The sequence below is a fragment of the Pipra filicauda genome, unplaced genomic scaffold (genome assembly GCF_003945595.2).
Source record: "Pipra filicauda isolate LSUMZ 115617 unplaced genomic scaffold, ASM394559v2 scaffold181_size1560634_pilon, whole genome shotgun sequence".
Classification (NCBI taxonomy): domain Eukaryota; kingdom Metazoa; phylum Chordata; class Aves; order Passeriformes; family Pipridae; genus Pipra; species Pipra filicauda.
The window spans coordinates 1,353,037-1,368,981 of record NW_024104289.1 but is presented as its reverse complement, the minus strand read 5'-3'; the positions used below and the strand labels follow the sequence as shown (position 1 = coordinate 1,368,981).

At 42.4% G+C, this 15,945-nt stretch overlaps 1 long non-coding RNA gene across 1 annotated transcript; it reads right to left on the bottom strand.

Annotated features, from left to right (window-relative positions):
• Window positions 1-665: 665 nt before the first annotated feature.
• On the bottom strand, window positions 666-4,103 carry LOC120322995. The gene is made up of 2 exons (XR_005563035.1): window positions 4,052-4,103; window positions 666-852 (listed from the first exon to the last, which is right to left on the bottom strand). It is a non-coding gene; the product is annotated as an uncharacterized LOC120322995 (long non-coding RNA).
• Window positions 4,104-15,945: the final 11,842 nt, after the last annotated feature.

Genomic DNA, 15,945 nt, shown 5'->3' with positions numbered 1-15,945 from the left:
TGTCAGTTTTGATACCTTTCCCTTGCAGAGGGATCATGATCACCTGAAGTGTTTGGAGAGTGTTTTGTTGTTCCTGTGTTACTTACATAACTCAGGGTGAAGAAAAGAGAACAAAACAGGAAAGAAAAAAAGAACCAGAAATCCTTTTTTAGAAACTCCTTATTCCACTACTGTTTATTTTCAGTCTCTCTTGATTATTTTTTGCAGATATTCCATTTCAATTGTATACTGCTAAACAGAAGATGCATAAAGGAGCAGGATCATTGCTGTTAAGTAAAACAGACCCATCAAATTGAAAGACATAGGTTTTTTTCTTCTTAAAACCTATTTGATTCCTGCAGTGTTTTACCTTTATGATTAATTTGCCTTATTCAGCTAATTACAGAGCAGTCTATTCAAAGCTTTTGTCATTAACTGTATAAGCTAAGTTTGTAAGCATTTTCTGTGCTGATATACTACCATACCAATAGTATATGTATTTCAGAAGCAGTTTAGAAATATTATGTTATCTTCTGTGCTTCCGTGGTATGGTTTTGTTTTTTGCTATTTGATTTTCTTTTTTTTGTTTGTTTTTGTTTTGTTTTGTTTGTTTATTTTTTTCCCCACAAAAAAAAAAAAAAAGGCAGAATGGGCATTGAGAGGAGAAAAAAATAATCTGCAGCTTATCGCTTTCCTTAGTAGGTTTATCTTGCCATCTGGAAGATGGATAGATTGTGAAAGGGAGAAGAACGACTCTTTGCTGAATTCTCCTCTGAATATTGTCTTGCAAAGCCTTATCCCATCTTCCAAAACTGCCAGCATTACCTTTCTCATCTGAGTTTCCCTTCCTTATTTATTGCTGTCACCTGAAATCTTAACAGAAAAAATTCCTGTAAAAGAATGTAAGTTATATGAATCTTATTGTCTTTTGACAGTCATCCTAAACGCTTAAAAGAGGTGGGTTTTTTTCCTTTCTCTTGTTTGCTGGAAATTGCCCTGGCTTTGTTGCCACAAAAATAAGTGGTACCAGATGTCTCAGCATCCACATGGAGCTGTGAGAACATCCCATCCAAGGGCAGTCCAGAGGCTGGGTGGAGGCTGGGAGCTGAGCAAGGGTAAAAGAGGCAAAACAAGGTTACTTCAGGTAACACGAGGTGAAACCACAGATCTTACAGAAACAGCAGCTCATTTGTGGTAGCTCTGTTTTGGGACACCACAGATGTGGTGAGAAGCCCCAGCCCAAACTCAGCACAGCAGCGAAAACCAGGTTTTTCCTACTCCAGGTAGGGCAGCAAACAGCACCAGCTAGTTTTTTTTTCTTCCTGTTTGTGTCATTGCTTGTCTGGCAACAGTAACATGAAATGGCTCAGGAGGTGCTGTGAGGCACAAGCAATGTCTATTTGTAAAGCACTCCAAGGCACTTGAGTGGCAGGAAAGCATCACCCCTGACTACCAGAGCTGAGATCTGCACAACAGCCTGGCTCTGGAAGCAGGAATTTCTGTATAATGATATGCCAGTAGTAACTCATTACATATCAGGGCAGCTCTCTCTTCAAAAAAAAAAAAAAAAAAAAAAAAAAAAAAAAAAAAAAAAAAAAGAAAAGAAAGAAAAGGAAAAAAAAGTTTATAAACAACTTTTCTGATTCCTCTTTGTCTGAGCTCAGGCATTTTTGGAAGCAGGTGCAAAAACTGAGTTTGTCTAAATTTTGAGCGAAACGTCTTTGTGTCCTGTTCTCAAGTCCCTTCAGAACAGCAGCACCTTTTTTAAAGCACCACATATTGCACCAGAAATACTCATCAGAAAGAGCTCTTCAGTTTATCCCAGCACTCAGCGCCTCCTCCTTCTGTATTTTTCTGCTCCACAAAGGATATCTCCAAGTGGGCACAAAGCCCACCCAAATCCACATTAAGACTCTTTCAAGAAAGCAAACTCACTGCCCTGGCCTTTCTGTGAGTGCAGTTTAGCATGTCTTTATTGTAAGTAGCTGGCATAGAGAAAATTAGAATTAGTCTTTCTTTGTATGATAAAATTATGATAAAGCTCAGTAGGACTGAAATGAGTTTCTGCATTTCTTCAAGTCAGGACTCTGGAAGAACAAACTAAAGTGCTTTGGGAAATTCCAGCTCTTGGAAGCTAAGATCAATATCACAGTTTAAGAAAATAGAATTCACATATTCTAATGTTTAATTTCAGTATTTCCTAAGAGTATCTGCATTAAAAATTAGACAAAAAAATTACTACAATTAAAGGAAAATAGAATAAGAGCTCTTTTCATATATCTTATGCCATTTGGCTTTTCTTTTTAAATATTAAAAAAGCCCCTGAACCTCAATTTTCTCGTATGGCAGAATCACTATAGCAGAGTTTTATTATTAGGGGATTACAATATTTTTTTTTGTGAAGTTGTGGGAGTTCTCTTTTATGAAACCCTTGTCATTTATTTTAGAGGACAGAACTTCGTGTAAGTTGGACATTTAGTCCATCTGTATTGGACTAAAACACCACATCTGTGAGGCAATGTGCCACATTTCTGTGCATACACAGTTTTCTGTCCTCTTTAAATCTGTTCTATGTGTGTAAACACTTAATACTTCACATACATGCACATATATATGTGGATGGATAGGAAAATAAACTCTTAACATTTCACAAAATTGTCTTTTTGGGTAATTAAGCAAAGCCATTCACTGTTTAGTAGGTTGGTTTCGTAACACACCAGTTTGTAGTGGGTTAGAACATGCCAATTAAAGAGACAAACAAACATAATTCTGCCTCATAAATTGACTAATTACTATGAAAACTTTGCAATTTGGAAAGTCTGAGCTGTTCTACCACAGACAGTATGTAAGGAAAGCAATATTCCCATTTGAATTGAAGCCTCCCATGCCCCAGGCAGGAATGTGTCTATATTAACTGCAGCTCTGCTTTGAGTTTAGGGCAAATGCCAGCTACATATTTACCAAAACATTTAAAGTAGTGAGCACATGTGTTGTGTTCTGAGAGTTTGAATGTAACTTGAGTCATGCTGTGTCTCCAGTATTTTAGAGGAAGAGAGGAGAGAGGGGAAAAGGTCAGTCCCCAGGACTGCTGACAAGGACACTTGCTGGATATAACAAGGAGAAAGCAAGATTAGAGAGCCTGCTCCAAAACACATCCTAGTATTTTATAAGTTCAGCAAAATAATGTTTGGCGTCTCCACATTCCACAGCTTACTGAGGAATTTGAACTCTTGCACAAAGACCAAAATTTGCACTGAGGCCGAGAGCCCTGGGTGAAAGCACGGTGTCCCCTGGGCAAGCAAGAACAGCCCTAAGGGGCAGAGAGACTTGGCACATCCCAGAGTTACTCCCATTTACTTCCCATCCTGATTGCTGCCACTCAAGGATCCACTTACCTCTTCCTGCAAGTCTTCCAGGCAGTCCCAGAGCCAAGCTTAACATCGGGGCCAAAATCCACAGGCCCTGTCACGCTGAGCCTGCCAGCGGTCAGATGACACCCTTCTGAAAAGGTCACCTGCTTGTCTTTATCCACAGGCTGATCTCTGCCTGTCTTTGGCTTGTCACCCTGCCCCTGCAGCTTCCCTCTTTGCTCCTGCATTTTGGATCAGGCTCTCCATGGAAGCGGTGGAGTCACCATCCCCGGAAGGGCTCAAAAAATGTGGCACTTCACAATATGGCTTAGTGGGCTGGGGGGTATTTGTTCAAAGATTGGACTTGATGATCTTGGAGGTCTGTTCCAACCTGAATGTTTAATGATTCCATGATCACCTGCCCCCTAATTCCCACGTTATCCACAAATCCAGGCAAGCAGAGCTCTTTTCACTCCACAAACTAATGATATTCAAATTTCCTGGACGTACTGCTGAAAATCCCTTCCTATGCACACCTGAGCTCCTTGAGGACCCAGAACAAACTTCTGAAGCATTTCTTTTGTCTTAAATCCTGTCTGCACATGAGGAAGATGGAAGTGCCAGCTTGACAAGTGGCACTGCAAGGTGCAAGGTGTCTCTGCCACCCTGGGGGTACCTGGGGCAATAGCAAACAGCAACAGCAAAATCAATCACTCTCTTACAGCAATAGCAGCTATTTCCACCACTGTGACCCAGGGTGAATGTCTGGGTGGGTTTCTCCACTCTCACTCTGCTGGGAAAAAAAAAATCAGTAAGTCTTTGTCTCTTAATTTTAAATGTTGAGCCACTATTTGCCTTCCAGCTTGGCTTCTTTAGAGGACAGTGGGATCATTTGTTTTCCCTAAACTTTAAGTTAGCTTATTTTCCCATATAGTCACACAATCCCAGATCCCATGGACTTTAAGAAAAATTATATATATATATATAAAAATTATATATATATATATATAAAAATTTCTATTTATATCCTGAAACTTGTGTTGGCATCACTGGCCCTTGGAATACCTGGACTCCTTCATGTGAGGACAAAGCTTTATGGACCTCAACTTGGATTCTGCTCCAAACACAACTCCTCCTTTGTTGGTCACAGAATTGAATAAACACAGTTCCATAGAATTCACCATGTCCTTTTTTTTCACTGAAGGGAGCTGAGTCTGTTCACAAATGAGATCTTGGCTCTTCCAATCATTCCACCAAAAGCTTAAATGCAGTCTGTGCCATGGGGAAAATACTGGGAAAGATTGGAGACCTCTGCTCTGGTTATATCTGGACACCAGCTGGCAGACCTCATCATCCTTGGGATAGCAACATAACAGGAAGACTAAGCATGCATTTTCCATCACAAATGCCATTGGGAGCATCAGAACAGAGCCTCTGATAACAAACTAAATAGCAATAGCACCACATGAGTCACAAAACAGCTAAGGAGAAAAGACTATGAGAGAGAGATATCCAGAGAAGAACTTGATTAAGAGCTAGAAGTGGCTACTGGTCCCTTAGGAGAATAAAAAGTTGTTATGTGAGAGGTTTAAACTCTCTGTGCATCTTCCAAATTCAGCTGATCAGCAACATCTGCTCTCCATTTTGAGAAGCACCAATGGAATTATGTGTGTCTATAAGGAAATCATTCCAGAGCAACGGATGATGTATTAGATGGTGATATAAGGAGACAAAAATCAGCATAAACTGTTTGGTTAAAATAAGTGTTCCTCTTTTCAATCCTTATAGTTCTTACCACTTGCTCCATTCTGCTTTTACTGACGTGGGTAAACCTGAGCTGATAGTTTGACAATGATTCCCGGTGTAAATCTCTTCTGGAGCTGATTTCAGAATTTCCAGCCCATGGCTGGAGCTAAAGCAGTTTATGGAGGGAAGGATGCCTTGCTAAGCACTGTTAAAACTCCTGTAGACCTGAGGATGGTCACATCCAAAATCTCACTGAGCCAGAAAGACCAGGCTTGCACCTGCCCTGCTCCAACGCTCCCAGGAGGGAGGAAGGCATCCTTACAGGAGCCAGCAGCAGCCCACAGCTGATACATCTCCTGAATCCACTTCCAAAGCACCAATAAGAAGTCATTTTTGGCTGGGATAGAGTGAGTTTTCCTCCTAGTAGCTGGTACAGTGCCATGTTTCGGATTTAGGATGAGAATAGTGTTGCCAACACACCAATGTTCTAGTTGTTGCCAAGCACTGAATCAAGGATTTTTCAGCTTGCCATGCTCTGTCAGAAGTCAGGTGGACAAAAAGCTGGGAGGGAGCATAGCCAGAACAGCTGCCCCGAGCTGCCAAAAGGATATTCCACACCACAGAACATCATGCTCAGTGTATAAACTGGGGGGAGCTGGCTGGGAGCTGCTGATTGCTGCCTGGGACAGGCTGGGCATCGCTCAGTGGGTGGTGAGTGACTGTGCAGAGCATCCATCACTTGTTTTCCTTGGGCTTTATTTCTCTCTCTCTTTTTCCTACCTCCCTTTCCATTACTGTTATTGCTGCTATTGCTATTAATACTGGGATTATATTTCACTTTATTCTGATTATTAAACTGCTCTTATCTCAATGTGTGGGTTTTACCTCTTTTTTTCCTCGAATTCTCCTCCCCATCCCACCGGCAGGGAGGAATGAATGAACATCTGTGTGCTACTGAGTTGCTGGCTGGGGTTAAAACCATGACATAAGGAAACACACAGTGCCCTGGCAGAAAGCCCAGGCTGGGCTGGCTTCTCCAGGCCACTGGAATTACTTCCTTGGGATTTATACCATCAACACCAACACGTCACAGAGGAGGAAATGCACAGACAAGTTTCCAAGGACAAGGTCACCCTACTTGCCAGTAGCAAAGGCAGAAATGGGAACAACACTCTTATCCCAACACCATAGTTATTCCGAATATCTTTATTTTATGAGTGTCATTAGGACACTGCTGGGGAAAAAAAATTATGACAGTTAAAAGGAAACAACTACTGGAATATAAAGAGAAGATACGGAACGAAGTTTTCAGAAAGTTACAAATAAATGACAAGTTTAACCATGGGTGAAAGAGGAGCCTGGGCAAGAACTGATCACACCTCTGAGACCAGCATCAGTATGAAAGAAAAATCTGCAGGAAAGGAAATTTTACGTGGATGACTCGTGTGGTGCTCATTTCAGGCAGGGGGAATGACAGGTTGCTCTGAGAACCTGTCATTTTTCATGGCATGGCTGCAGCTCAGCAGGAGAGCCCAGGCCTCTGGAGAGCTTGGGGGGTTCTGAATGAAGGATTTCTTGCTTTCCCAATCCACAACAGAGCCCAAAGACCCTCAGCATAACCTCTGGTGTCTGTTTGAGTATTGTGAAGTGAAAGTCAGGAGTGATTATTAAGCGCAGCCACGAATGCACAGCTGAAATCAGCCAACCAGGGGCAATAAATCTGCAGTAAATAAAAGAAGTAGAGCCAAGAGACAGGGAAAGGGGCACCTTTTCCTCCCCTGACCTCAGGAGGAGGTCAAAGGCTGGTGCAATTCTCTTTGAAGTTATGAGGAACAGCTATGTGTTGTTAGTGAGCCCCCATGACTCCTTTATTTCTAACTCAGCCCTCAATTTAAGTGAGAATAAAGACATATAAGGAAACCAAAAAAGACTTTTCAGTGGCTTTTTGGACTTTTTTTTTTTTAGGTTATCCAGGATGCTTCAAATGCTGTTCAAATGAGTGCAGGAAGTAGCAGAAAGACAGCCACTCACGGAGAATGAAAAAGTTAATGGCAGGAGAAAATGAATTATAATGAATGCAAAGCATCCACATGACTGGAAAGCCCTTAAGTGTAAAGGATTAATAATTACCAACAAATAAGTAGTAAGGGGGAAAATCTCCTCTGTGACCTGGAGTGTTCAGTCCTCCCCTTCCATCCCTCCTCCACATATTTACAGCTGAATTGACTGATTACTGTCTTCTCTGTTAAGAAACTGGGAGTAAGGGAAGAGGAAGGGTAGTGCTTAAGAGTTTGGATCAAGGACTGCTGGTCTAGACAGTCACCCTTTCTTATCTGTAGTTTGGTTAATATCCAACCAGTGAATAAACAAAGCCATGCGCCTGGTAGGGATTTTTATTTGATGTTTTTAATTGATGAGGGAATCATTAGCAAGTGTCTGCCTTTCCAAGGCCTCTCTTACCTGCAAAGCCACTTTTGGATTGTGATAAGGATGCATTTGTGTATCTTGCTTAACAAAATGCCTCCTGCACCCACCTCTTGGGTGGTCAAAGGTACTAAACAGCCCCCAGGCTGGCGATGCTTTAAATACCTGTTTCTGAAGGACAGAGCAATCTACCACAGGAGAGGTTCTGACAAACAGCCCATTGCCCTTTCTTCCAACCTTCGAAGGAGAACAGGCAGAAGGATGCTGAGATTCTATTTGGTGCATTGATAGAAGAACACAGTCTGGTTTTGTAAAGGTTTCACTGGCTGATGTGCTTTATATTGCTTTGCTAATTCACTTTTCACTTTGAAAGGCGGGAAGGGGAACTTCACCACCAGTGTTTTACAGAAGAGCTGGGGTTAAGAGGTGTTAGTGACCAACTATTGAACTGCTTTGTTTGTGTGGCATCAGACAGCTTATATAAGATAGAGCTCCATTTTCTTTAAAATCCACATAGTTTCACATATTCCTAAAATACGATCTAAATTCAAGTTTATAATTAACAAACAAACCCCTTCCTAAATGAGAAAAAAACCATAAAACATTGTCCCAGCGAGTAAATGACTCCTGGGGTTCTTTATCCACACAGTTCTTACTGATCTCCTTTCTTATTGCTTCTTATCCTTCCAAAATAAGTCAAGATTTTCATATGTTTTGTGGTTTCATGAGCCTTCTTTCCCTCTCCAGAATCTGATTTTTTCTTTTTTACCAGCTCCGTAAATGGAAATTTCCTTTCTCCAGTTTTCTTGTCTTTGGCCATGGAAGCCAGCACCTAAGCACACTATGTCTTAGCAAAAATTCCCTGTAATAGGATGTTTTGCAACTTCCAAAGGCTTCCAGGAACAGCCAGTTAAACGTGAGGACGTGTTTATTGCTCCCTAATAACATATAAACTGCTTAAAGTGACATAATTCTTTATAGAAGCCAGTTCATATATGAAGTATCAGGATGTCCCATGGATTTTCTCCCAATTCAGAGTTTCTTTTAGTTCCACTCAACAAATATCAAGCACTAAAGCCACCAAGGCAATAGCTTAGTCTATATTTCATTGCCTGCATTAGAGCAAATGTTCAGTGTAGTCTATAACCAAAGCAAACTTCATCCTCTGGCCAATAATTATCATGACAAGGAAAATATTCAGGAGGATTTTCTAAGATGTGTTAAAGACACAGAGTTAAATTTTAAATGAAGGTTATAGAAATGCAAGACTTCATTAAGGCTAAAGAAAAAAAAAACAGATGAGACAAAATAGGATCTTTGCTTTTGGAACCTGAAAGTTAAAAAAGACTCCAAAAAGCTTAAAAAAAATGGAAAAAAACCCCTAGCACTTTACATCATGCTCTAACATGCATTTTTTTTCCTGAAATAGCAAAGTAAATTGAATGTTTTCAATCAAGAGTAAGAACCATTCATGATCTCCTAGAATTCCTTTTGTACACTTGTGGTTCCATCCTTTACAATGCATGAGATTGAAGTGCTAAACTAATTCTCCCCAGAGAAAAAAAGAAGCACGCAAGCCGAAACAAGGCTCTTTTCCTAGTTAACATTTACATCCCTATTATCTGCAAAATAGGACTTTCACTCTGTTAATTACCTGTGCAGCGACAAGTCAGGTTATTGACAGGAAACAGTGTGTAATAATTGCACAGTAAACTCAAATAGGTGCTTTCCAACCTCCTCCCTAAAAAAGTCACAGATTTCTAAACAGATTGTGAAGATGACACACTTCCATTATAAAAACTGGAGTTTTTATCCAGTTTACACACCTTGTGCGTGTGTCTTAGTACGGAAATGTTATATTTCTTGAGGAAGTTTGCAAAACACAAGCTCCAGTTTTGCCTGTTTTGTTCCCAAATAATAGTACCGCTCCTTTTTAGCTCAGATACTTGATACCAGCTGGTGAGAAAGGAAATCCTCGGACATCCTACCAAAGATTCTGATGTACTTGGATTCTGCACAGCACCAGAGCACAAAACCACGCAGTAGCACAAGCAGCCACGGCTGCTCCAGTGCTTGAGGCGAAATCTTTTTTTTAAAAGCCAGGAGTACGAGGTGTGGAGCTGCCACTTCAGCTCCTGCCCTACCACTGCACAGCACCACAAAGCAGAATTAAAAAGGTGAGGTTCATTTCCCAAGGCTCAGCCCAGAGTTAGGTCTGTAATTTGAAATAGGCGCCACTCACGCAGCGACAAAGCTGAAGTGGGAGCTGCCAAAGGTTAATCTTTCCTGCGGGATTTCTACCCCAGCTCTGCTTGGCCGGAGTTGCCCTTTGGCTGAGGAGGATAATGAGACTATTAAGCAGTTTGGCTTTGTTTTGCAGGCTATGGAAACCCTAAATGCCTCCAGGGAGAGGACCTCTGTAAGAGGAGAAGCTGCTATTAGCATCTGCAGTCAAGCAGTGTAGGCAGAGAGAGCACCCGCCTCTCCAAGGATCAGGAGCCTTGCATCCTGTGTTTCACACTGCTCAGCCCGGGCAGCACCTCGGAGGGTGCTGGAGGTCCTCTGGAAACGCTGGAGAAGTTGGAGTCCTTAAATTAAGTTTGATTGAGTTAAAGTGAGCAAAGATTACTTCATCTGTGTGCACAGAAAATACTTCTCTTCGCGCCCCCCCTCCTGTATTAAATCTAACAAAAATTGTCCTGAAATACATTTTTAGTGAAAAGCGAATCAGAAAAGCTAGAATATGAAATATTTCGTGCCTGCCATAAAATCAAAGCACATTACTTGCAGAGTGTATAACAAATGTTTTGAAAAGAGCTAAGTCAGGCTTAGTGGCCAAATGCAAACAAGGTCTGGGCAATACGTCCAGCATTGCTCCATCTGGCATTCAAATCTCAGCTGTGGCCAGCCCAGCTGTGACTGCAGGCTGAGTACCAACCCACTGCCTGGCAGGAACTAACAAAAAATATTCCTTTCCAGAATGTCTGCCCTCAATAATATTGGATATTAAGTGGTTTCTTTTGTGTGTGTGTGTGTTTTTGGTTTTTTTTTACATTTTCTACTACTGAATGCTGAACAACAGCCTGACTGGAATAACATGATTTAGAGGATCATATCCTTGTGCAGTCTCAGAGGAGAAGAATTCCTGCACTTTTGCATGAGCATGTGAAAGCCCACAGGGAAAGAGAGAGGCTGACAGCCCTGACAGATAATACACAGTCAGCTCAAACCACATCAACAGGTCACCAGTAATCACCTGATTACAGAAATTTTCATTCATCACCACATATAATTTGCATCTCTGGGGCTTGTGTTGTATCATCTTGTTTACAGTCCTCTTTTTTGGACAAAATCTGGCTCCCAAACCCATACTCCTGTATTGAAGGTGAGTGTCACATGGGTGATGGCAGGATGGTTAATACTGGGAGGTTTTCCAGCCCTCACTCATGAGCTGTTCTGCATGTGGGTCAGATCAGAGGTGTAGGCTGTCCCCTGGGGCAGGCTTAGTAATTTATGGGAAGGTTTGCAGAGCCAAGTGGTTGCAAGGGCTTTGCTGAGTTCATCCTCATTAGCCCCAGGCCCTGTCAGGTGCACAGCCTTTGTCATTCACCTTAGTCCACATCTGCCTCTGAAACAGGTTCTCATTCATTCCTCCTGCCACAGGCACTGGTAGTGTGTGTAAAATCCCCTCCCCTAGTGGAAGGACTATTCCTAATGGTGTTAAATGGCTCACTCAAAAGGAATCCTCTCTTGCTGCTGTGATGCAAACCGGGTTGCCACGGCACTGCTCCTCCCAATTATTTTTGTACACCTGGCAGGTTTAGCCATCTACCTGGAATTGGCACAGCAGCATCAAAATCAAAAGGAATAAAGAAGTACCAATAAGCTTTTTGCAATGCCAGCCTGTGCCAGCCAGACATATTAAATCAAAAGCCCAAGTTGCTTCTCCTTCTTCTTCCCCTGTGCCACTTAAGTGTTTATCCCAGCCACAGGCAATCCTGGAGCTGATTTCACCTCACTAAACCTCACCATGCCCAAGGGCAAAGGCTGTATTTTTCTAATTGACTTCTGGAAGCCAATCCACCTTAGAGCTGAATGAGGGACAGTAAATCTGCTCATCCACTTTGTGCAGACAGGGTACATCAGTGTGAAACCTTGAGTCAAGGATGTTGGTCAGAATTCACCTTGCCAAATGCGTGTTCATGCTGGAGGCCATCACGTTCAGGCTCAGGTCCATCAGGCAGTCCAGGTGTTCTGGCATCCTCACCTCCTAAATGGGTTTGGGAGGTTTAAATGTTAGAAAGCTCCAAGGGCTGTCTCATCCATGCAGGAAACCACAGAGCACAGGGAGCACTTGTTCTCCACATCCTTCACGGGCCAGTGCCACAGCCCAGATAGCACTGTGTGATCACCTATCTCCATCCATATGTACACATACACAGCCTGCATGGAAAAGAGCAGCTGTTCTTCCACAGGGAGCCACAGGCTGGGAGGAAACTGCCATTGCTGCTGGCACTGGGGTTGTGCTGCAGAGAACTTGGTCCTGGCTCCCTTAGACAACTCCAGGATTGTCACCTCAGCAGGTCCAGCACAGCCCTCTCGTGCTGACAAAGATGCTTCAGAGAGCTCAGTGAAATGCAAATGTAGCTGGTTCAAAGAGAAAATGAAATTCAGAGGGTTTGCACAGGAAACAGTCTGGGGGTGGGGAAGGGAGACTGAATGCCTTTCATTGAAATGCAAAAGAGGAAATTTTCTTTCCCAGGAAGAGCAAAAACCCCCCTCGGGGCGATAACTTCGTTAAGGTAGCAGGAGAGGAGCCCGTAGCAAAACCAATACTAACTCGGTCCTCAGAAACTGTGTGAGTTAAATCATCCCCCGTGTTTTCCACTGCGCAACACTTTCTGCTTTTGTCGTCACTGCTGGTTTTGAATACAAGGGGGGAGAAAAAGCCTATCAGTGAGAGTAGAAATGATGCAAACAGGAGTCCATCCAGACTGATACCAGTATGTCCCAAGCACATGGAGTAATCACCCGTTGGCTGGAGTCATTCATCTCTTCAGCTGCCTGTGCTGTGCCGCTTCTCGGTGGCTGAACCTCTTGCATACAAAACCGACAAATGCAGAGGCCCCAGCTGCAGAGCACATGGGTGGATGCTTCATAGACAACGCTCTTGCCTTCCTTAGAAGCTTTTTTAGCTTTGTCAGGCTGTGCTCGAGTGGATTCATCATATCCAGCTGTACTGGGTTAAGGTTAGGATGAGAAAAAAGTAGGAATGGGTTTGACAGGCAGAAACAAAAGATTTGGCTCAGTCTGAAAAGGAGAGATGCTGGTTCAACCAGCAGAGAGTGTTTGCTGGCAGGGGGAGCAGCTCAGAGGAATGTGCCTTGGAGAGGCTCTGAATTCAGCAGGAACCAATGGTCTGCACTGGCACGTGTGCCAGCAATGGAGGCACAACTCCTGTCGCCGGCTCTTACAGGGTTATTTCTCACCGAGCGCTTGTGCTTCTCTTTCAGACTCACTTGGCCTCCAGCCACTGCTGCTGGAGAACTAATTGGCAACAGGGCCTAACAAATCAGCCTTTCCTCCTGGTTCTCATTCCCAACGGTTTGTTTTACCCCTGCCCCGACCACCCTCCTGTGCAGCACTGACATGGCACAATCCCCTGTCCTGATTCAGCCTGCCCCAGCTAAAGAACAAAGGCACAAGCTGTGTGGGCAATGGGTTTTTTTACTAACTGACAAACTAGTACATTTTTTTTCAAGGTCTCCTTTGTTCTTCCAGTCACTCAGTTTCTGTTTCCACCTCATGCTTCTGCCTCTCTGTGTGTGTGTGTGCCAGCCCAAACCTTCTCTGTCCCATCCCTGTAGTGGCACCATTGCTGTCCTGTGGTGACAGGAGGGACAAAGTCTGCCCATTCTTTCATCCCAGCTTGTTCTGATGACCATCTAAGCAATGCAGGCTGCAGAAGGATTGAAGTCTGTTTTCCAAAATGTCTCTATTCTATGGATTCTTTAATAGCTATGAAGAAAGCAAGCTCATCAATTTTCCATGTAGGAAGGAAGCATGAAAAATTCTCTTCTCTTCTGGTGCTTATTCACTGAATGTGCAGAAAGTCAGTGGCTGTGAGAACCCAACTCCTCTCTCATGTGCTTCTGAAACTGCCTGAGAGTTACTCAGCAGTTCTCAAGAGATGACAGAGCCACAGTCAGACACAGGCAGAGCCTGTAAAAAAGATCAGACTGGGAGCTGTGTTGCCTTTTAGGAGACAGGGTGGAAAATAAACCAAGCATCCTTGGAGAGGAGGATGAAAGCTTTTTGTCTTCCCAACTCCAATCCAGAGGGCTAATGGGAGGAGGTTGGTACCCTGCTCTGTTTGAGGAGAGAGGTATTTGGCTAAATAGCTTCAGCCCTGGTTTTCTGTTAACTCCAAAAAGCATAGCAATTACAGCCATCCCATAAAGTGCTGGAGATAAAGGTTATCTCCAGTATAAAGAGTGATGATGTTTCTGGGTAGTCCTTGTTCACAAAGCAGAGAGGAATACCTAAGCAAACTCCCTATAGACTTTGCGGAAACACAAAAGCACTTCAGACTTTGTATGCTGAGAAAAGGCTCCTGGAAAAATTTTAAACTAACCTTTCTTCAGCTGTTTGCTTTCATAGAAACATCTATGAGTTTCTGTGTGAAAAAAAAAATCAAGAAGTAAATTTAAAATATTTTTTTACCCAACTTTCACTTTATATAGGGGAAGAAATCAATCCAACTGCAGCAGGTCTAACTTATGTAAGATGCCTTGATTGGAGAAATTAAAATATGATGACATTCCATTCTCTATCTTTTCTTTTCACCGCTACTGTCTTTCATGTATATTTTAGGCTCTCATTCTGCCCTGAAAAAGATGCAGTTACAAAAGCCTGAGTCTACATATGGTTTCTGTGTGTCCATGTACCTGGAACAACCCCTCGAAAAGAAATGTCAGCTGTAAGAAATTCATAATTGGGGTTACATATTTCTGGGTTATTAATACTTTTGGACACTCTATTTTAAGAACACAGTACATGAATAGACAGTGCTGTCTTCTAAACACTTGATAATTTCTATTCCTTTTTGAAATCCTTTCACTGGATTCACTGAATCCAGGCTCTAGAGAGGAAAAACACTGCTTTCTGCAGTTAATTTTTTTTTCCTTTGAATTTCCTTGTTTAAATTCCTCAGAGCACACTTGTGCCTGACTGGCAGAATATCTAAATGAATGGCCCCTGGCAAAATGCAAATATCTGACATATTAGGGGACAAATTATTTTAACTGTGAAAACAAGCAAATACCTGTCTAAACATTACTGCAACTGTTTTAAAGAAGTAAATATAAGAGTGACTAGATCTGAAATTACAGAATATTCTGAGTTGGAAGGGACACACAAGGATCATCGAGTCCAACTCTTAATGAATGGCCCATACAGGGATCAAACCCACGACCTTGGTGTTATTAGCACCACGTTGTAATATTTTTTGTTTGTTAAAGAAATGCCTTTGTATTCAATTTTAAGGAAAAGCCATAATAAGCCTTGCCAGCATCAACATTTCCTCTCCACAGGGAAAAGTTTCAAAAGACTCTTGTTTTGGCCAGCTTGTGTAGCCTTTATCAGCTCTGATTACTTTGCAAGCCATCCCACTGAGGTAAATGGAACCAAATAAGGATAAGATGCTACTCAAGCTAAAGAAGTTTACAAGCCCCTGAGACAACAAAGTTTCAAAAATGGGACCTTTGCCCTTGTGAGCCAAGGAAGATGGATTTACCTTCCAGAGGGGTTAGGTTATGCAGGCACTGCTTGTTTGTGTTAGTGAGCAGTTCCCTTCCCTTTTATTTGTCTGCTTTGCTATACCATGAAATGCAGTGCAAATAAATAATGACAGAGGCTGTCACTCACAATGCTAATCATGCATTAAACACTTCAGAGGTCCTGAGGTTTTGCTTCATGGTAGCAATCTTGCTTTCTTTTGGCAGCAAATCCACTCACACATAAATTATAAACACCTAGGCCTTGGCACAACCTGTACAGCCCCTTTTATGTTGCTGCTTGGTCCTGCTGTCTCAAGGATGGTTAACCCTAGCTGGAGCCATTTATTTGCTGTTGGTTTATGTGTTTGCTGTAAAAAGCTCTCTTCCCTCTATAAGAGATCTCAAGTTCCAACTCTAAGTTTGTGCTTTTGGACCACAGAGTTTACAAAATACATTTTTTCCTGGGTTTATGTTCTTCTGCACCTAGTGGATAGACACAATTAAAGACAACCCCCCTACATTTTCAGACAGTACCTGTATATGATATGAAAAATACTTGGAGCCATGAGGAAAATGAAAGAGCAGTCAATGCTTAGGTAAGGTTTCCTGAGCAAATGGGGCAGCCAAGATAGGCAGGGTGGAGGGAGGTGCAACACACTGTGAGACAC